Source organism: Pelodiscus sinensis, chromosome 18 (assembly GCF_049634645.1).
Source record: "Pelodiscus sinensis isolate JC-2024 chromosome 18, ASM4963464v1, whole genome shotgun sequence".
Taxonomy (NCBI): Eukaryota; Metazoa; Chordata; order Testudines; family Trionychidae; genus Pelodiscus; species Pelodiscus sinensis.
In genome coordinates this window covers 19221328-19241889 of record NC_134728.1, presented here as the reverse complement: position 1 = coordinate 19241889, position 20562 = coordinate 19221328, and the positions used below count along the sequence as shown (strand labels likewise).

The following is a 20562-nucleotide window of genomic DNA, read 5'->3' as shown; positions in this document are numbered from 1 at the left end:
ACCTCTGTCGTTAGCAGCTCAGTGTCATCAGAAAGCTTTGTACAGCTCTGTCCCCAAAAGGCAGCGTGTTGTCCTGGTGAAACCTACTGTGCAGGGAAGCTCAGCAAACCAAGGGTCTGTCCACAGGTGCAGCTCCCTTCAGGGCAATGGGAGTTCTGGTTCTGGATCTAGGGCAGCTTGGACCCCCGTGCAATGGGGAGCAGATTCGTTTGCTTCACCACACACAGTCATCTCCCCAGTGCAGCTCTACAAGAAAGTCTAGAGTTCAGTAGCCACTTCTGGACTGTGCTGTTAAGACAAGTCACTAAAAAGCACTTGCTCGTAAAGGCCAGAGCCAGCTCCCACTCTGTCAGCGTTCTAGCATCTCAGAGGTTCAGCTGTGTATAGCCCTGTCTAATTAATACAAAAGCCTTAGAGACTGGAGGGCTCATTGACACATTGGTAATTTTTCACGGAAACCTTCCACTTCCTGGCTGCTCCTTAAAATCCAACCCAGCTCAGTAATTGTCACAATCTGGTGAGTGTGTGACATGGGTTTGGCCCCAGTCCAGAACTCTCAGAATGACCAGGCTGCTAGTACAGCCAGTGGTCTCAACAGCATGGCCATAGACGCACCTCCATTGGCATCCCAGAGGCGGTTTCACCAGGCTAGACACTGCGGTACATTGTGAGGGGGTCGTGGAAAAGCTTGTACTCCTGCTGCCTATGCTATGCCCCCTCAGCTTGTAAGCAGAGGACTTTGGTCTCCCGGAGTCTCCTCAGGCAACACCCACGAACTTCAACAGACACGTAAGAGTTGGGTCTTACCAAATGTATGGCCATGGAAAAGACATCACAGACCATGAAATTTGGCCTTTTGCATGCTTATATAACCCTATACAGATTTCATAGGGGAGACCAATGTTTCTCAGCTTGGGGGTCCTAATCAAAAGGGAGCTTGCTGGGGCGAGGTGGTTTACAAGAATTTTTTTAGGGAGGTCATGGTATTGGCACCCTTACTTCTACACTGCCTTCAGAGCTGGGAGCTGGAGAGCAGCAGCTCTTGGCCAGGCACTCAGCTCTGAAAGCAGCACCCTGCCAGCAGCAATACAGAAGTAAGGGTGGCAATACAATACCATGCCTTTTCCTTCTGCACTGCTGTCTTCAGAGCGGAGTGGCTTGATAGTGGCAGCTGCTGACTGAGGGTGCAACTCTGTAGGCAGCTGTCCTGCCTTCAGAACTAGAGTCCCCACCAACAGCTGTGGCTCTCCAGCTCTGAAGGCAGTGCTGATGCCAGCAGCAGCACAGAAGTAAGGGTAGCAGAACTGCAAGCCCCCCTTCGATAACCTAGTCTCACACCCCCCCCCTACTCCTTTGTATGTCAGGACCCTTGCAACTCCATCCAACATGGTGAAATTTCAGATTTAACTAGCTTTAAATAACCCATGACATTTGTGATTTTTAAAATCCTATCACTGTGAAATTGACCAAAAGGGGCTGTGAATTTGGTAGGGCCCTATGTATGAGGAGACAAGAGCTCACAGAAGTTGCTCTATTGCAGATGAATCATCTAAAGTGGTGTGAATAATGGGAACTGGCGCTGTTGACCACTCATTGTGGTTTACAATACAGAAATTCTGTGAGGTGTTTCCAAGTGTGGGAAAACTGCCTTTTCCAAATGAGCTTCTGTAGAGGTCACATGACATCATAAGGTTACTGCGACCTGGAAGATACTCCATCATCTGATAAAGATTATTTTAACGAAATACCCCACAGGTCCAGGGTGTATTCTTGAAAGATTCGACATGGGTTGCTTGGAATTAGAGCTGGAACTGGATTTTCCATTCTATGAAAAATCCCAAGATTTTTTTTGGGGAAAAAAAAACCACTCTCAATTTTTCACAGAACAGATGCTGGGCTGCCTGGCTGGAAGCCAGAGAGCTAGGCAACTCACCCTTTGGCCCATGAGCAGAGTAGCTCAGGGAGCAGAGAAGCTGGGAACCAGCCACCCAAATTAAAGGGGAATCAGCCACCTGGGGAAACAGCTACCTGACTTCCAAGGGATCCAGGAGAGCAGGGGGTCCCAAGGAACCTGCCACGAAAGCTGCTGAATATTTCTTCACACAACACACAGTTAATCTGTGAAACTCCTTGCTAGGGGACGTTGTGAAAACAAAAATATAACTGGGATCAAAAAGAACTGGATACGTTCATGGAGGGCAAATCCATTGACAGCTATTAACCACCCCATGCTTTGAATGTCCCTGAACTTCTGCCTGGAATTGCATGACAGGAGATATAACATGCAATAAGTGCCCATTCTATTCATTCCCTCTGAAGTACCCGGACCTGGCCACTGTTGGCAGACAGCATACTGGGCTAGATGGACCATTGGTCTTACCCAGAATGGCCGTTCTTATGAGGAGCCTGAGAGCTGGGGCTTGTGGTCCTAGTCAGAACCCTAAGAAGTGACAAAGCTGCTCGCACAGCACAGTGGGCTACTCTGGACAGCCCTGGGAGCTCAGGCTGCTAGGGAACTGCAAACCTGGTAACTTAGGAGCCCTGAGTCCAAGATGGCCGCCTGATGGCCTGCCCTGGATCTGGGGACCTTGGCAGCCCTAGGAGCCAGTCCATCTCACAGGCTGTCCCAGAGACAGGGATTTGGGAGTCTTAGGAGTCTGCTGAGGATCTGCCAACCTCACACACGGGCTCTTAAGAATTCTAAGCTCTTAGCTCCCTGTCAGCCAGCAAGCCACCACGCAGGTGAGATGATAGAAAACGAGGCTGATCGCTGCCTTGCAGGTGGCGCTCCATCCAAAATCTGCCTGGCTTCTGTGGTAATTTCCTCAACATCAACATGTTCCTGCAGAACGTTTCAGTTTTGGCCAAATCGGCATTTTCCAACAGAAAAGATTGTCTGAAAATGCCCAGCCAGTTTGGCTTTGAATGGTTGTGTGGGTCCTCGCCAAGCCCCTGAGAAAGGAGGCAGCTGGAGTAACCTGCTTCTCAGATGTCAAGCCAGTTGGGGGAAGAGGAGGGGAATTTATCTACAGTCTCAAGTAAAATGACATTGTCTCCTAGAGCATTTGGCTGCACTGTCACATGTCTTTTGGGGCAGCCACAGCCTTACTTGATTCTACTATGTAATTTATTACTAATATCCTTACACTGATTATTACAAAGAAAAACAGCCCCGAAAAACCCCTTGAAACTCCCGTTCTCCCCAGCAGGTAGGAAGGACTTAGCCCTGTGCAGCTTTTCCCTACAGGCCTACGTGTCACCTGGACAGTTACCTCAGAAAAAACTCAAACCTGGCACATAGGACAGACCAGTTGCTCTTCCTCTGGCATTGAAAACTCTGCAGCCAGCTTCACTTGGGCCCTAGAAAAGCAGAGAGACTAGCCTGCTATTCATATGTGGTAGGTACCCATCGCTCACCACAAGACAACAACTCTGCAAATTGCACCACTCCAGTAGGGTGCCTTAAGGTAGATTTAGGTGCCTAGCCATAGGTATTCCAATTTCAAGTGATGGTTTTGCAGAACAGGCACAAGCAAACAACCTTAATGCAGCCGTTCCTCCCTCCTCACTAGAGGAACTTGGTCAATATTCAAGAAGGTTTCCATGCAAAGCACTCACAAAACAAGGGTGATCTAAAGAGAAACAGCACATGACTGAAAAGCTTCTTCATTTTCCTCTCTGGCCTAACCCCCTAAAAGAGGCTTTGAGACCTCAGTATGAGTTATCTTTTACGTCCAGAAAAGACCACAATGGCTTTAACCTTTACAAGAAACACATAGAGCCTTGGGCCCGTCTCGAAGACAATGCTCCATGTTTATGCAGTCCCCAGTTTCTATTTGAAAAGGGAGAGTAATCTTTGGAAACGCAGAAACCGGTCATGTGTGTAAATACAAAAGAGCCACAGAGCAGAAAGGCAGCAAAACCTCCACCAAGCCTAGAGGATCAAATGGGCTCTTAGAGGAATAAAAAAAGTCATATACCCAGAAAAGGGTATCCGTGTTCATTTTCCCCACTGGTCCCTTGTTTGGTCTGTGTCAGTTGTTTATTCCTGCTGGCAAAGTGCAGTTTCGATTCCTGAGATACAGCGCAGAACAGAATTGTTTCAGTTTATTCATACTTTTAAAAAGACACCTTTTTGTAATAATGGGACCCAATCCTGCCAGTTGCTGAGCATGCGACAGAAGAGAGCCCTGCATCTGTATCCGCATACTAGCTTTTTCTCTGCTGGACGTTATCACAGATTTGCAGATTTTAAGGCCAGAAAGAACCAATGAGATCCTCTGGTCTGACATCCTATCTAACACAGACCGATGCAATCTCACCCCAGTTACTCTTCAACTAAACCCATTTTTGATGCATTGGCAGGAGTGTGACCTTCTGCACTCTGTTCAGCAAAAAGACTTGAGAAATATGTAGCTAGGATCCAACCTCCCTGAGCCAAGGATGGCGCTGCACTGACAAACAGAGAGCTCTTTAGCGAGATTCAGAGTGAACAAAGCAGATTCCTGATACTTAGAACCTGATCTGACATTCACTGAAATCTAATGCTCATTGGGCATTGGTTTGGGCCTCCAGCGTTCAGGGACCAGCTGGTTGAGATCAGCATGGAAAAACTCCTACAGCTCAGTGTGTTCAGGCTGAGGTTCCTCAAGCTGCCAGTGCCACATATCAAAGGTTTGAATGATGAGCATCCACCTCTACTTGTCCAGAAGAAGAGGCTGCAGATGCTGCTGAAGACACTAGGACCAGGAGATCTCTGGGGCCAGATACTTGAGAGAAGGATCCAGGAATCTGCTATGGCTTTTAGACCAGGGCCCTGTATTGTATCCCTGCATCAAGAAGAATTCAAGGGTAATTCGGAGAGTGCACAGCTAATGATAGAGAACACATTAGACCAGGGTTCTCAGTAATGACTAATATGTCCTTTTCATCTTGTTAGTTGGAAAGAAGGCATGGCTAGATAGGCAGGGGGCCCACATGGGGATTGATATGGAAGAAGGGATCCCAGTATGGAAAAGAATGAGAGCCATCATTTTAGGGCCTGAGCCACACTGTTCACTTGGGACAATTGCCCACCCCTGGGATATCTCCTCTGACTGGACTGTAGTAGTAGATATTGCCAGGCTCTCTCTCATTCTAATTAGGAACCTTTGAAAAAAATTAGGCCCCTCTGTCCACAAACACCTTTGTATCCAACGGGGTGGAAAGCCACTGCAGGCCTCAAGGCAAGGTGGAAGGGGCGGGGCCTCAGGTGGAAGGGGCGGGGCCTCAGGTGGAAGGGGCGGGGCCAAGGGCAATCAGACCTTAATGTTGCCCAAACCACAGCATGCCACCCCCCAGCCCTCAGAGCCACGCAGAGCACTTGGCATGGCACTCCGGTGCTCTGACAGCTATTCAAAGGGGCTTGGGGCTCCTGTTAGAGAGGTGGCAGCCAGGAGCTTCAAGCCCCTTTGAATCGCCAGACCCAGCGGCAATTGCCCCCTTGGCGGGCCTGTTTGTATCTTACTAGCAGGTGAGCCGGGCACTGTACCAACATGCAGATTAACCTCCGTCTGAGGTTGCCCCTTTCGCAGGCATGCAGCTCACACTAGCAGTTGAAAGTGACCCTACGCCACACTGAATTCCATGCTGGACAGCTTCCTGTCCAATGCCCACTGGGAACGGTACACTTTAAACACCGGCTTTCCGGGACGCATGATGCAATCAGGCATTAGAAGCAGGTCTGCTTAGAAGTGGTTGGCATGGAAAAGACGGACAAAATATTCATCCTGCTGCAGACAAAATAAATAAAGACACAGTCCACCCCTGTCCTTGACCATCCATGTCATCTGCCAGCTCCCTGGCCAGTGTTTATTTTACACCCCTGGAGCTTTGCCAGAGTGAAACAATGAGACCACAAACATTGTGGTATTGGCAGACGAGGCAAGGAGGTGAGGAGCTGTTCACCAGGTGCTAAGTGTAAACTATCTCCACCCCCTCCTGGGTTGTGGACTCTCTGTCCCTAGACTCCGCCAAGTGTTACTCTGTGTGATATCAAATAAAGGTGCATGGCTGCAAGCTACAAGGAGCCAACACACCAACTACATACAAAGCTAACAAGAGACAAAGAGACCAGAGCTGCTGATGAATGCTCTGAGCATGAGGAACAGGCTCATGCAAATCAGATCAACCAATCTAAGGATTTGGGAGGAGAGGGAAGGAGAAAAGCAGTTAATACACGTACTGCACACTTCACTTACAAGCGTCATTTATTTATAGGGGAGAGCCTGGGAAATTCCCTTCCCTGGCTAAAATGACCCTTATCTTTGTCCCTTGGTTCTCAACTTCCCACCAGGGACTAGATCTAACCTTTGCTATATACTTCTGGGGGTTTGCATCATTATTTGGGAGGCCACAATGCCTAGAGGTCATGGTGAAAGTGACTTCAATTTCTTACAGGTACGGTCCTATTGTCACCCGAGTCCCATCATCTCTTTAAAGAGCTCCCTGCCGGCTATTGTTGCAGCTCAGACAGCTTTTGCCAGAGCTGCGCACCAGGGCGCACCCACATACTTTCACCTTTGCTAGAGGTTCCAGTAGAAGAGAGAAGTCAGGAGTCATAGATCTTGCCATGACAACACATCTGCCTCCTGGACAAGTCACTTTGTGGCTCTGTGCCTGTTTTCCCATCTGTGAAATGCTTTGCTTTCTCTACAAACCACTTTGAGATCCTTGGATGGAAGAGGCAAGGGCCATGTAAGTGCAAAGAGCCATGTAAGTGCAAAATAATCTTAAATGTATTAACTTGCTCTTTGTACCGGTCCACAGGTGTGCGATCTCCTGTAGCTATTCCCCCAACCTCACCCACACACTTCCTAAATGAACCATTGGTTTATACCCTCCAAAACCAGGTTGCAAATCAAGCGGGTATGTCAGAAAACAGCATTCAGAGGGGTTGATTGCTTCCTCCAGATGGAGGACGACGGAGAGCAGGTTCTGTTCCAGAGCAGTTTGCTGAGGTCGTGCGTTAGATTTGCCTGCTTCCAGCAAAGCTCAGATCGTTCCTTGATTTGACTGAAAAAGTGATCTCTTCTCCATGGGCTTCCCTCCCCGCTCCCAGGGCTCCTTGCTGGATGGCTGTCCAGACTTGGGAGCAGAGGATGGGGAAAGCAGAGGAAACAGCCTCCAAGATTTGTTTTCCCAACGTGCCCACAGTCTGCGCACACAAATGGGAACAGATAAAACCACAGCTTACGTTAACCCGGGGGGGGGGGGGAGTGAATAAAGAAATCAGCCTCCCTTTCCTGCAAGGCTGAGCTCAAGTACCTTCCTCACAGGCACAAGCCTGAGAACCACTGGGAACTTACAATGTGCCTGTGGGCGCACTCAGACCACAGCAGAGGAGGGAGATCTGTGGCCAGGGAAAGGGAAACATGGCGGGGGATTCCTACACAAGCTCGTTTCTGACTGCTAGAATGACCCTGTGGGACTGTTCTGGTTCATACTAGGGACTGGCTGGCCCCAGAATCAGAGGAAAGCAAAGCAGATTTAAACACAGCCCAGAAGGGTTTGCCTACACTGCAGCTGGGAGCAAGCCTCCCAATCCAGGTACACAGACTCATGCTCTTACAGCTTGTGCTCATAAGCTAAAAACACCCATGTGGGCACTGCAGCTCTGGTGGAGGCTTGGGCCAATGATCTGAGCTCAGACCCATCTGACTCCCTAGGCCTGAATTCAGGTGTTTTGTCTGACTTGCTATTGGTGCTGTAACACCCATGCCACTAGTTTTAGAGCCTAGTGTGAGCCTTGTTTGCGTGAATTTGTCTATCCAGGCCCTAAGGCCAAGTCTTCACTCCATGGAAGATTGCCGCTCCCACAATCAATCTTCCAGAGTTTGATTTAGCAAGTCTAGTTAAGACTCGCTAAATCAAACTCAGAGAGTGCCTCTGCTGGCATCCAGTATTCCTGCTCTTGCCAAGAGTAGGAGAAGCTGACAGGAGCATTTGCCCCCATCGGTCTCCCACTGTGGGGACACCAGCAAGCTTGACTTAAGGTAAGCCAACTCCAGCTATGTACTCTATGTAGCTGGCATTGCGAACCTTAAGCAGAACTGCTGGGTCTAATGTAGACATGGCCTCACTCTTCCTAGATCTTGTGGGTCTTTAAGGCCAGGTCTACACTGGGGATGGGCTGACTATATTACAGTTATTCATCTGTGAATGCAGGCTTCTTTTCCTGCTCAGTGAGCTGCTCCTTTTGCTCACCTGGCAGGCGTGTGTGACACTAGCACTGAAGGTTTGGAGTTCTATGACCCAGGAATCAGCTAAAGCCTGCAGTGTCTATAGGTAGGAACTTGTGGCTCAACTGAATCTGGGTGGGCAGTTACCTAGAGAATGCACTTTTGTCATCAACAGGACAGGGTGTGACGGTAACTGCAGTTCAGGTCCCTGTTGGATGACTTGGTAGACTTTGCTACCATCTATTTCTGTCACTGCAAGCACCCCACCATGGTGGAGAGCTTCCTGTGCTGGTTTGGGCCCAGCAGTGGATCTTTGGCTGAAGATGGCCTTAAGAGGAGTGCTCGTCCCTTACTGGATAAAAGTTCAACCTATGAGCAATTGCTCAGATTCTCTCCAGAGCCAGATGTTACCCATCTGTAGAGCCCAGCCACAAGCCCCTCCCTGCTCTATTTGTTAATGCAGAACATCCTGCTCACATGAAAAATGGCTGTGAAAATGAACTCAAGTCTCTCATAGCACAAGAGGTTTCCACTTTTAAATCTTCCCAGCCATTTCCCACAGTGCTGCGTTTCTGCATCTTTCCGGTTTCAGCTTTCATTCCACCTCATTAAAACCCCCCAGGATCTCCCTGAGTAGCCAGCCTCACTTCTTTCCTCAGTACACCCCCCTCAAGGCCAGCATTAGTCTGAGTGAGCAAGCAGCATGATCAGTTGGGAGGAGACCAACCAAAGAGCAACTGGGTGGCTACTTTAAATATCCACATGCAGAAGTGAAATCAAAGCAGAATCAATGGAGAGGAAATGATTCATGGCTCCATGCCCTGTCCTAGACCCCTAGATCTCACAGGCACAGATGAATTGACACACTGCATGAAACCCAAGGTCCGCCTAGCCCAGCCTCCTGCCTCCAGCAGTGTCCAGCACCAGCTACTTCAGGGGAAGCTACAAGAACCCCAGAGCAGGCAGATGCAAGAGAATCTGCTCCCATGAACAGACCATCCTGATCTCTAATAAGTGGAGATTAGCTTAAGCCTGGAAGCCCAAGGTTTTATCTCTCTTCCCAAACCCTTTGGCTATCATTAACAATTACCTCTGGATCTTATTATCCCTTAACATACCCAATCCTTCTTGAATCTTGCTGAGTTCTTGGCCTCAGCATCCTCCAGTAGCAGTGAGTTCCACAGTTTAACTATGCATTGTGCTGCAGGGAGGAGGGAGTGCTCTCCAGCGGCTGCCCGAGGGAGGAGAGGCGGGGCTGAGCTCCCTCCCGTGTGCTGCTGAAAATCGACTCGTGTGCCATAAGTAGGTTGCCGACCCCTGACCTAGGGTACGTCATCGCACAACAGCGTGTTTGCAACTCAGGTACCCGTAAAGGAGCCAGCTGCATCAGGCTCGGTCTCCTAGCAACACAATGGACACAGCTGATCCTAGCAGGGGCTGCCTGCTCGAATGCACCGCCTTGTCAGCAGCAGGGCAGAACTAAGAACCACCTGCACCCCGAGCTCCCTGGCATCTCAGTGCGTTCACACCAGCACTTGGCCTTGCTTCCTCTGGCCACTTCAGCTCCTGCTACCCCTTCTCCATCCTCTGGCTCTGACCCCAGGCTCCATTTCACAACCTCATCTCTAGCTTATCAGGGCCAGAGCTTCTGATGCTTGGCTCTGACCCTTCTCTCTGCACTCGGCCACACCCCTGGGTGTCCCGTGGGTGTGATTCTGGACTCTAGCTCTGCCCACTCTCTCTAACCTCCAGGCCTGGCCACCCCCATGCTCTGGCCACTAGGTCCAGTCACTCAGGTTCTAATCATGACCCTGATAATACCCATGCTATCTTTTACCTAGCTAGCATGGCTAAAAATTGCAGTGAAGAGGGACTGAGTGTGGGCTAGCAATGCCAGTACAGTGCCTGGGTTCCAGGTGGGACTGTATGGCCAGACTAGAGTCCATGCTGCTTTGTCATCATTGTTACATCTAGCCATATTAGCTGAGCTGGGCTGCGCCTCTGACTGTAGTGTGGACATAGCCGTAGGCTCGTCTGGAAATCCCAGGTATAATTACCTATTCAATACTAGAAGATTCTCCAAAAAAACTAGAGGAAACTCGTAAGCAATATTCTGTTGCTTACTACAAGACTGCTGCCAAAACAGCTGGAATTTCACCAGTGTCCTATAATTCCAGCACTAATAAAGCACACACTCCAAAGAGTCCCAGTCAATTTCACTTGCCCTGCACACAGAGGCGGAGGAAACTGCAGGCATTAGGGACAGTGCACTCTGGCGCCCCTGGTGCTCCGTGCAGAGCAGGATCAATTTTGCAAAGCTGGACAGTGCCATGATATTTTGCCAGGATTCCAAAGGCAAAGTTGGCTCCAAGACCGAGAGTCCTCATTTTCCTGCCATTTTCGGAGATGGCAAAGACTTAGGGCTAGGTTTTCTTATTTCCAAACCGTGAGTGACCTGGTCCAAAATGCCCAAAAGAGTTAGGTGCCCAGCTCCTATAGAGACTCAGCAGGGCTGGGCACCTTGTTCTCTCAGACACGTCAGAAAATCCCAGCCACGATTCCTTTTGCCCACAAACAGTGTGCACGCAAACCACGAAGGCAAGTTCCCTGGCTGGTTTGAGGCCTCTTGCTCTCCCGTCTTCTTAAGTATTTGTTTGGACAATGCCGCAGTATGAAAGGTAGGAACTACCTGAAAAACCGGTTAAAAGAGAAATATCAACAAGCAAAGAATCTGGTGCCGTGGTGGGGTAGAGGAGTATATCAGCTGGTGGGCCTAAAGGTCACAGTCTGGGGTGTTGACAGGGAAGCAAAGGAGGAAGATGGGGGAGATGCAAATCAGCGTCTTCAGAGTGAACACAAACAACTTTCCAAAGGGTGAGCTACACAAACAAATCTGGCCAGCGACCTCCTCTCATCTGAGATGCCTGAAGCCAAGACTGGGAGAGCGGTGCCGGAAAGGGGAACTTATGGCCCCGGTCCAGAGCAAAACAAAGAAGTGAGAGGGCCCCAGGCTGGGTCATGCCTTGTGAGAACGACAACAATGTACTTTAAAGCTAAACAAAGGAAAGAAAAAAAGGAAAAGGGAACACGGAAAAGTCAGCTGCCCCTTCACACAAAACACCACGATGGCCCGAGAAAGGGGGCAGAGGTGGTTCATATTTAGAGGTGTCACTAGGGTGCCTCCAAAATTAAATGTGAGACTCATCAGGTAGGAGCGAGATTCCGTGTTTGCAGCAAAGCCCTAAACTCACCCACATCTGGGGTCTCGCTGCAGAATCAAATCTCAGGGCTGTGAATGGGCTGAGATTCAGTTTGTTCTTGACAGGAGCGTGGTTCAGAGTCTGGCCACCTGGGGCAGGATGACGTTTTGGGGAAACATCTCGCTGTCATAGAGTCTAAGGCCAGAAAGGACTACCAAATCCTCCTGCGTATCACAGATCCCCAGCACCACCCTGCACTCCCACACTAAGCCCAACAGAAATTAAACCAATTACAAGCCACAGAAGACTGGACTGTTATGTTCCACAAGCAGAAGGAATAGGGGGACTGAGGCACACCAGTGCCCCAGACTTGTGCAATGGGAGGGAAAGGATTTAGAGAGATCTACCCAGAGAATTCTGGCAATTGATTTGCACCCAATGCTGCAGAAGAAGGGGGGAGGGCATATTTGCACCCAATCTGACCTGAGGGAAATACCCTTTTGTGGTTTGAATGCCAATTGCAAGTTTCCAATTGTTTTGCTTTGAAATTTTGAATTCACTGGAAAGTTGAACTTAAAGCAAATCTGGTAGGTGGGTGCAGGCAGCAGGACGGGAGGTGTGCTGGTGGCAAACCAGAGGGATCATACGGCATGGAAAAGTTGTCATGAACCAGAAAAATGCAGGGAAAGGTCTAAGTTTCATAAAGCTTCGTCCAGGCTCTCAAGGCTGCTGAAAACTCAGTATTTACCACTCCCCAGGGGGCAGATTTTCAAACAGGAGTGTTCAGAAAAGAGGCAACAGCACATACCATGTGCCTAATTAGCCATGTACGTGAGCAACTGTACACTGTGATGCTTGTTGCATATGCACTTGCTGGTCTGCATTCTGGCCCCCAGGCATATTCTAGTACTTTAAATAGGAGATAGCCCAGAATGGCATTTACTGCAGAGTAGTGAGTGCTAGCGGCTCTGCTAGAGTTCCAGGACCTTGGGCCATGCTCAGGGAAGGATGAGGTACCACATTCCCCAGGCAGTGGCTGCTGGAGGTACTTTGCCTACACATGAGCCGCGATGCCACCAGGGATGCTGGAGGGAACAAGCTTAACTGCACCAGATACAGCACCTGTGCAACAGGCACAGATTGGGCTCCCTTCAGGGCTGCCTCTCAGCACTATTAGCACGTGAGGGGAAAAGAGGCGGGAGGCTGATGGCCCTGGCCAAACTCCGCGAGCATGGGGCCCAAAGGACCGGAAGCCACCACCTGAAAAGGTGCTGAAAGGTTCCGTAGGCATATTATTGTCTGATTCCACCAAGTGGCTGCCTTGCTGGGTAATACCACTAGTGAGCTTGGGATGCCCACTGGTGGGTATGTGACCTGCTGGGCTAGACCCTTCTTCCAGCTTGCACTGTGATTGGATGAGAAGGGTGGGGGCTCATTCTTGTTCTTTGCTGTGGCTACTTCTCCTTCTGCCATTTGCAGCCTCCCCCCGAATGAAAATAAAACCCCACTCAGTGCTCATGAGTGTCCAGTTCCAAAACGGGGCAAATTTGGGGCTGTGACCTAAAAGTCAGCAGGGTTTCTCTGCATTCACAGCAGGATGCCCACGTCTGGATTCTTGGCAGTATCGTTCCTTCTGCCCAATAAACTCCGTGCACTCCCAGTGGTGGCAGAAACCCAGGCAAGCACAAGAAGACAGTTCCCACTCCTGGGCTATGTCTAGACTGGCATGATTTTCTGCAAATGCTTTTAGCGGAAAAGTTTTCCATTAAAAGCATTTGAGGAAAAGAGTGTCTAGATTGGTACGGACACTTTTCCGCAAAAGCACTTTTTGCGGAAAAGCATCCGTGCCAATCTAGACACGCTTTTCTGCAAAAAAGCCCCGATCGCCATTTTCGCGATCGGGGCTTTTTTGCGCAAAACAAAGTTGAGCTGTCTACACTGGCCCTCTTGCGCAAAAGGACTTTTGCCTGAACGGGAGCAGCATAGTATTTCCGCCAGGAGCACTGATTTCTTACAGTAGGAAGTCAGTGTTCTTGTGGCAATTCAAGCGGCCAGTGTAGACAGCTGGGAAGTTTTTCCGCCAAAGCAGCTGCTTTTGCGGAAAAACTTGCCAGTCTAGACACAGCCCTGTAGTGGTGAGTGCAAATGGTCATTTGACCTTTCCCCACTCCATCATGGGGCAGGAGGTTCAGTCGTGAAAAGGGAAATCCCCAGGGTCTTTTATTTCTTTGGCTGTTGTTGTGATTCTTTTGCTCACTTAATGGCGTCTTCTCTTTTTCCCCCCAGGCTGGAGGCTGAGAGGGGAGAGAGCTTGGCCTCGTTCTGGGAGACGGATTTCCTAAAACTTCTTCCAGGACACCCAACCAATTCCCTTGCACTCTCTACCCCACCTATACAGTGGCTCCTGAAGGAGGAACGTGCATCATGGAGGGAGAAGCTGAGAGGTAGGGTTGTCTGGGCATCTGTATGTAATGCTACCCATATGTTTTCTCTGCGATCTCAGGGCTAGGGAGGTACAGTGGAAGCAACCATCTGACTGCAATACCAGCCCCAGCCCACACCTAAGACTTGAGGTACGCAGCTGTCTGTATCTGCTGGAGAAATTGGGAGGATATGAAGGATCCTAAACCCCTCTGTATTCACACCCTACACAACTGCAATAATCTCAGTATAAAATGTGCATTGTGTGGTATCATTTGAAAACAAGTAACTGATCATTAATATTCCTGTGTGAGGAAGGTACGTGATGTGTACAAAGAGTTATGGATATTTGCTAGAATTCTAACTAAAGTGTGTTTAAACCATGAATGTCAGGGGAATTGGTAAACAGGCCTGCCCTAGACAAAGGAATGTGTTTGTTTCTCTGATCAGCAACCAGGTCTTCAGGCAGAGACAATAAAGGTACATTTATATATCAGGCAAACAAAGATATCAAGCTAGCAGGTGGGGATAAAGCCAGCCTATGCCCCCATGGGAAAGAGAAACTCGGTCTGGGTATTGCAAGATGTTTTGTGAAAAGCAAAGGTTTGCTGGTCCATAAAGGAGGACTTCCCCTCAGATAATAAACAACTTGAATCAACTGGTTGTCTGCAATAGGCCTGTATTGTAAGAGTGTATAGAGTTTTTCAGAAAAACTAATACCACACTGGCGCTTAATATCCTTGTGAACTGTATGTACTAACACTATATGATGACTTCAGAGGGGTAGCCAAGTTAGCCTGTACAAGATAAATTTAAAAAACAACAAATAGTCTATAAAGTGCTACTAGACTAACAAGACATGTAGATGGTATCATGAGCTTCCGTGGGCACAGCCCACTTCTTCAGATGACTCTATGCGGAAACATAGATATTTACTGATATACTTTAAAGTCTGTGGTCAACCAGGGAGAGAAAGGTTCCTTCTCAGACTGGAGAGAAAGCAGTTCTTTACCTGTCTTCAATGAGGTTAAGCCAGGTGTGACCAAAAACTATGGCAGCCATATTTACACAGAAATCAGCGAAGGGACGGGAAGTCCACAGAAAGGGAAGCACAGTAGTTCATCCTGCCTCAAGACAAAGTCATTGCACTTTGGAGGATATAAGCAAAGACAGAAGCCATCATTGGCACCTGTTACTAGCCAGACAAGAGGGAACAGAGCTCTTGCACACTGAGAAAGATGGGTCCTTTGATCCAGGGGTGGTTCACATGTCTGTGACCTTAATATAGATGAGAAAAGACATTGGGAACCAAGCCTGTACTTTTCTGGATTATGTTTTGAAACTGTACGCATATCTTTTACTTATCTACTTGTAACCATTCTAACTTTAATCCTTGCACTTGGCATCACTAAACCTATGTCCTATTGTTAATCCACTTGTTTTATTTTTACCACAAATGGAGTGCTGTGTTTAAAGGGAAGTTGCATTTGCCCCTGGGAAGTTAATAAAGTGGATGTGGTTTTGTGCCTTTGAGAACAAATTAACCTGATTATTTCTCTAAGTGGTCAGGAGAAGATTGGCTATTACAGGGCATGAGGTTTTGGAAAATTCAAGACTGGGCATGTATTGGGAGGGGGAAGAGAGGGGGTGTTACTCTGTATATCATAACCAAGGTTGGTGGAAACAGGGCTTTTGACAGGCTGCTTGGGTCTGACCTGCTGAATTAAGGCTCTGACACACAAAGCTTGTCTACACTACTCGCTGGATTGACAAACAGCAATTGACCTAGCAGGACAGCTGGGCTCTCTCTTGCCCACTCTGGCCCCCCACCAGAATGAGAAGTGTAGACGGAGCCAAGGGGAGAGTGTCTGCCACTCACTCACAGCAATGAAGATGCTGCGGTAAATATATCCAAGTAGCATTGCTGAAGTTGTGTAACTTAGTTTGCTGGCTTGAGGTAGTATAGAGCAGGCTACAGACACTGACTGCATGCTTGTAGGCTGGTGATGAGCACCTCAGGTTGGGAGTTACAGCAGAAAAGCACTGCAAGGCACCTAGGCTATGTCTGTACTCATGGCTTCTTGCGTGAGAAATATGCAAATGAGGCTAAGCATGGACTATCACCGAGCCTCATTTGCATACCTAATGAGCCGCCATTTTGGCAGAAGAGGCTTTTGTGCCAGAAGGAGCGGTCTACACTGCCCCTTCTTGTACAAGAAAAACCCTCTTGTGCAATGCCGCTACGCTGATTATTTTCAGGAATTAGGTATGCAAATGAGGCTCAGCGATATTCCACGCTTAGCCTCATTTGCATATTTCTCACACAAGAAGCCGTGAGTGTAGACATAGCCCTAAGGTTGCAGTAGGGATGTAAGTGGGAAGTCGAGCCTAGGCTTATCGGGTAGTTGAGTCGACTACTCCACTGCTCCATTTCTCCCCTTCCCCGCCCCACCCGCTGCCTCTATCAGAGACACCGGGGGGTGGGAGGGAAGCAGGAGCCAGTGCTGGAGGGAGCTGACTTAAAAGCTGGTTCCCCTCAGCACTGTCTCAGCAGTGCCACCTACACCACGCCAAAAGCTGCCCCCACCCCATCTCAGCGGTACCACCTAGCGCCCCCCCCCACTCTGCTGCCTCTATCAGCATTCCATGGGGGGTGAGCAGGGAGCTAGGACCCCCTGCAGACAGGGACTTGCTTGCTCAGTCTCGGCTTGTCCAGGATCTAGGACCTGTGGTGCTGCAGTTTAAATGTAGTAGGAGCTGAGCTGCCTGTGCACCTGGCTTCTACTACATTCAACTGCAGAGCCGTAGCGGGGGTAGTTCCTGGACCCGGCACGAGCCAGGACCGAGTGCCTCCCTTTATTGACTACACAATGAGCCAATTACCCACTTCACTTGCCTGTAACCTCAGGATGTTAAGGTTACACAACCACTGACTGTCTGGATTGCACCAGGAGTCTGGTGACAGTGAGACAAACTTTCTAAAGCAAAATTGGTAGCATCTTGCAATGTTCCGTGATGACAAAGCCAAATGCAACTCAGACGTGAACATCTATTGTTATAAGAGTCTGGACATTAATAAAGGAGGGAGAGGCTGCAGGGCAAGGCCGAGACACCTATACAGGTGTTCCCTTTAAACACCTATACTGCCTCATGGCCTTACATGATAGCATGGCAGCCAGGCCTGCGTGCATCCAGGGAGTGTTTGACTTGACAGGTGGCGAAGCCTAGAACTGTTCCCAGGTAGGAGCCTTATGGGGTTGCACTTGAAGGACTAATTTTGCAGCTGAGATCACGCCCTTGCTGAGTACACCGGCAGTGCAAAGAGGACACAAGAGCAGAGGCTGCAGCGTTCAGCCTGGCTCACTAAAGCACATGCACAAAGACTCCGTGCATATTGTTGCACCAGTGCACGGACTTGTCTGTTGTGCATCTTACATGTGTGTTAAGGGATTGCAACAGCACATCCTGACACACCAATGTCCCTTCCCCCATGCCCAAATACACCAAGATTAGGCCTTTTCTTTCCAAGTCGAGTTCTTCAAGTCACTGCTGCAGCCAATTATTGCCACTTGCTGCAACACATGATTTTTCTTACACAACCCCGGCGTGAGGAAGTGGTTGAATCATGGTGACTGCGTGACACTGGTCTCAGCTGTCCATCACATGTGCCTCCCAGCATCTGATGGGTAGTGGTAGCTGGGAGGGAATTACGCCCACTTTCCTTCCAATGGTCTCACGCCATCCTCTCCTCACCACTTGCGGTTTCAAAGTTAGCTACCGCTCACAGACGAGTGCTATATTTGCACCCATCTCTGTGAGCAACTGGACTGGGCCCATACACTGAGACCGTTGCTTGACGCTTACACCCTCATTGACATTGACCAGACTGGAACCATCAAACGATAGCAGAAGGGAAAAGCTCTATAACTCGTCAGTCTTCATTGAGCTTGCCTTGAGTCCGCGTGTGCAAGCCAGAGCCCGTGGCTCTCGGACCGGCGTGCTCTCTCTTTCAGGAGATAGTGCCGAGGCCCAGAGCTTGATGGGACTCAAGGGTTGAACAAATATACACAAGTAATGGGAAGATCTTTAATGACAGCAGAAAGAATTAAAAATATATAAGGGCTTTAAACGCTTCTGCTTCAGGGCACAGCTTGAGAGCTAGGAAGAAGCTTCCTTGGTAAGCAGGCAAGTCACATTACAGGATATCTTGAGCATTCCCAGAAGCATCTGGCATTGGCCCTTGCACATACGTAGTCCAGTCCCACGTGGCAATAGCTGTTCACATGTTCCTTCCTTGCCTGAGGCTCTGAACGCTGAAGGCCTGGCTCTGTGCGGTCCAGCCCCTCCAACTGTTTAATCTTTTTTTTCTAAAAGTTGCTGGGCTCTTTTGAAGTGACACTAGTGGAATATAATCAAACAGCAAGGCCAGATCTTCAGCTGGTGTATCCACAGACTACACTACTGAAGCCAGATGAGGATCAGTCTAGGACAGTGGTTCTCAGCTGGGGGCCATAGTCTCCGTGGGGATCCACAAACCATGGCTGGAACCCAAAGCCCAAGCCTCAGCACCTCCTGCATGGAAGTCAGGAGACATGGGGCTGAATCTCTGTGGGGCAGAAGCCCCAAGCCCACGGGCAGAGTTGGGCACATGGATGACGTTGCTCCTCCCAAACTGCAGGGCAAAAAGCACAAGCAGTCCCAGGGACAGCTCCACCCCTTCCTCTCCCCTCAATTTCCTGTCACCACCCCGGCCAGGATGGAGGCGGGAAGCTGGGGCAGCGTGGGGCAGCGGCTGCTCTGGCGGGTGCTATGGAGCAGCCATTGGCAGAGGTCCCTCGTTTCCTGCTGGTGCTGTGGGTTGAAGCTGCTCCTCAGCTCCCAGCCCGTCTGCTCCTGCACAGCCAGGGTGGAAAGACCTGGTTCTGTGGCTGGCAGACTGCTCTGGGACTAGGGACCGCAGGGGAGCTCCCCAGCACACAGTTCCTACTGCCCCTCTCCCTGCACCCTGAGCTACCTCCCACCCGCACACAGACCCTACCCGCCCCTCTCCCTGCACTCTGAGCTAATCCCACCCGCACACAGACCCTACCCGCCCCCTCCCTGCACCCTGAGCTACTCCCACCCGCACACAGACCCTACCCGCCCCCTCCCTGCACCCTGAGCTACTCCCACCCGCACACAGACCCTACCCGCCCCTCTCCCTGCACTCTGAGCTACCTCCCACCCGCACACAGACCCTACCCACCCCTCTCCCTGCACCCTGAGCTACCTCCCACCCACACACAGACCCTACCCACCCCTCTCCCTGCACCCTGAGCTACCTCCCACCCGCACACAGACCCTACCCACCCCTCTCCCTGCACTCTGAGCTAATCCCACCCGCACACAGACCCTACCCGCCCCTCTCCCTGCACCCTGAGCTACTCACCTGAGCCCTGAGCAATGGCCCTACCCATACACAGCTCCTGTCTGCGCTAAAGATGCAAATGACTAATCGACTAGTCAACTATCCAATAAGTAAAAGCTTATCAGACAGTTGATACACTAGTTGACTAGTTGCTTCTCCCCCCAACTCCCTCTATCAGAAAGAGAGGGGGGGGGGAAGAAGTGGAGGGGATGCTGGGGGGGGAGGTGTGATGGCTTAAAAGCCAGTTCCCTCCAGTTCCATGGGAGGGGCAGGGGTGCAGTGGCACCTCCCAAGGCTAGCGCGGCCGTTCCGCCTTTGAAACGTACAAGAGCCCAGCTGGGGCTCTTGTACACTTCAAAGCAGAAGTGCCCACATGGGGCTCAGGGTGAGTGGGGTCTCCCTGCTGGCCCTGGGCTCCATGAGGCATTTCAATCTTTGAAATGCACAAAAGCCCCTGCTGGGGCTCTTGTACATTTCAAAGGCGGAACGCCACGCTAGCCTTCATTAACTAACCGAATAGTCGATGGAAATCCCATCGACTATTCGATTAGTTAATTAAATTGAAATGTAACATCCCTAGTCTGCACACAGCCCCTCCCTGTACCCTGAGCTACCCACTGTCTGCACATAGCCCCTAACTTCCCCCTTCCTTCACCATAAGCTCTTTTCAAACTGTTTGAGCTAAGCTCCCCCCCTCCCCTTTGAGTAATAATTTTTGGTTGCAATGTCCCCTCCCCCCAACCCAGAAAGGTTGGGTGGCCTGCTGAGGTGAGCCAGGGAATGGAGGTGGCACTTCCTCCCTGGGCTCTACAATGCACAGCTGGCTTGAGCCCCCGTGGCACCTGCCCCCCACATAGACATAGATTGACTTCTAAGGCTCCTGCCCCAAGCTCCCCCACCTGCTGGCAGAGGTCCCTCGTTTCCTGCTGGTGCTGTGGGTTGAAGCTGCTCCTCAGTGGGTACTGGAGTTTTCAATAGAATCAGAGAGGGGGGGAGGGGGAAGGGGACCACTGAAAGGGTTAAGAACCCTGCTCTAGGAGATTGATTTTTAAATCATTTTGTGGAACTCAAAATCAATTAAAAAAAAAAAAGCTTTGGCGAACGATGACTGAGTCCATAATGTGCCCTGGCAGCTTTTCGTATCTCGAAAAGCCCAGCCCATCTATCAGAATTCACTGGGTTCCAATGCCTGCCTGAGCCTGCTGGGATCCCTGATCCGCTAGTGACAGCTGGCTCTGCCACGGTGATGCCTCCAGCTTCCTTCCCAGGTGAGTACATAGCCCCTTGCGACCCTGCTAGGGGAGCTGTGCATCAG

General features: G+C 50.0%; 1 protein-coding gene and 1 long non-coding RNA gene across 3 annotated transcripts in view; one reads left to right on the top strand and one right to left on the bottom strand.

Annotated features, from left to right (window-relative positions):
* The window catches only part of LOC142818850 (uncharacterized), a 256896-nt gene that overhangs the window by 4680 nt on the left and 231654 nt on the right, over window positions 1–20562 (bottom strand). The window lies entirely within an intron of this gene.
* The window catches only part of LOC106732447 (CCAAT/enhancer-binding protein beta), a 99032-nt gene that overhangs the window by 73067 nt on the left and 5403 nt on the right, over window positions 1–20562 (top strand). The window contains exons 3-4 of one of the 2 annotated variants that reach the window (XM_075901212.1): window positions 6439–6735; window positions 13706–13863. The gene's annotated coding sequence lies outside the window, so the exon portion shown is untranslated. The remainder of the gene's footprint in view (window positions 1–6438; window positions 6736–13705; window positions 13864–20562) is intronic. The other variant, XM_075901211.1, reaches the window with a different exon arrangement.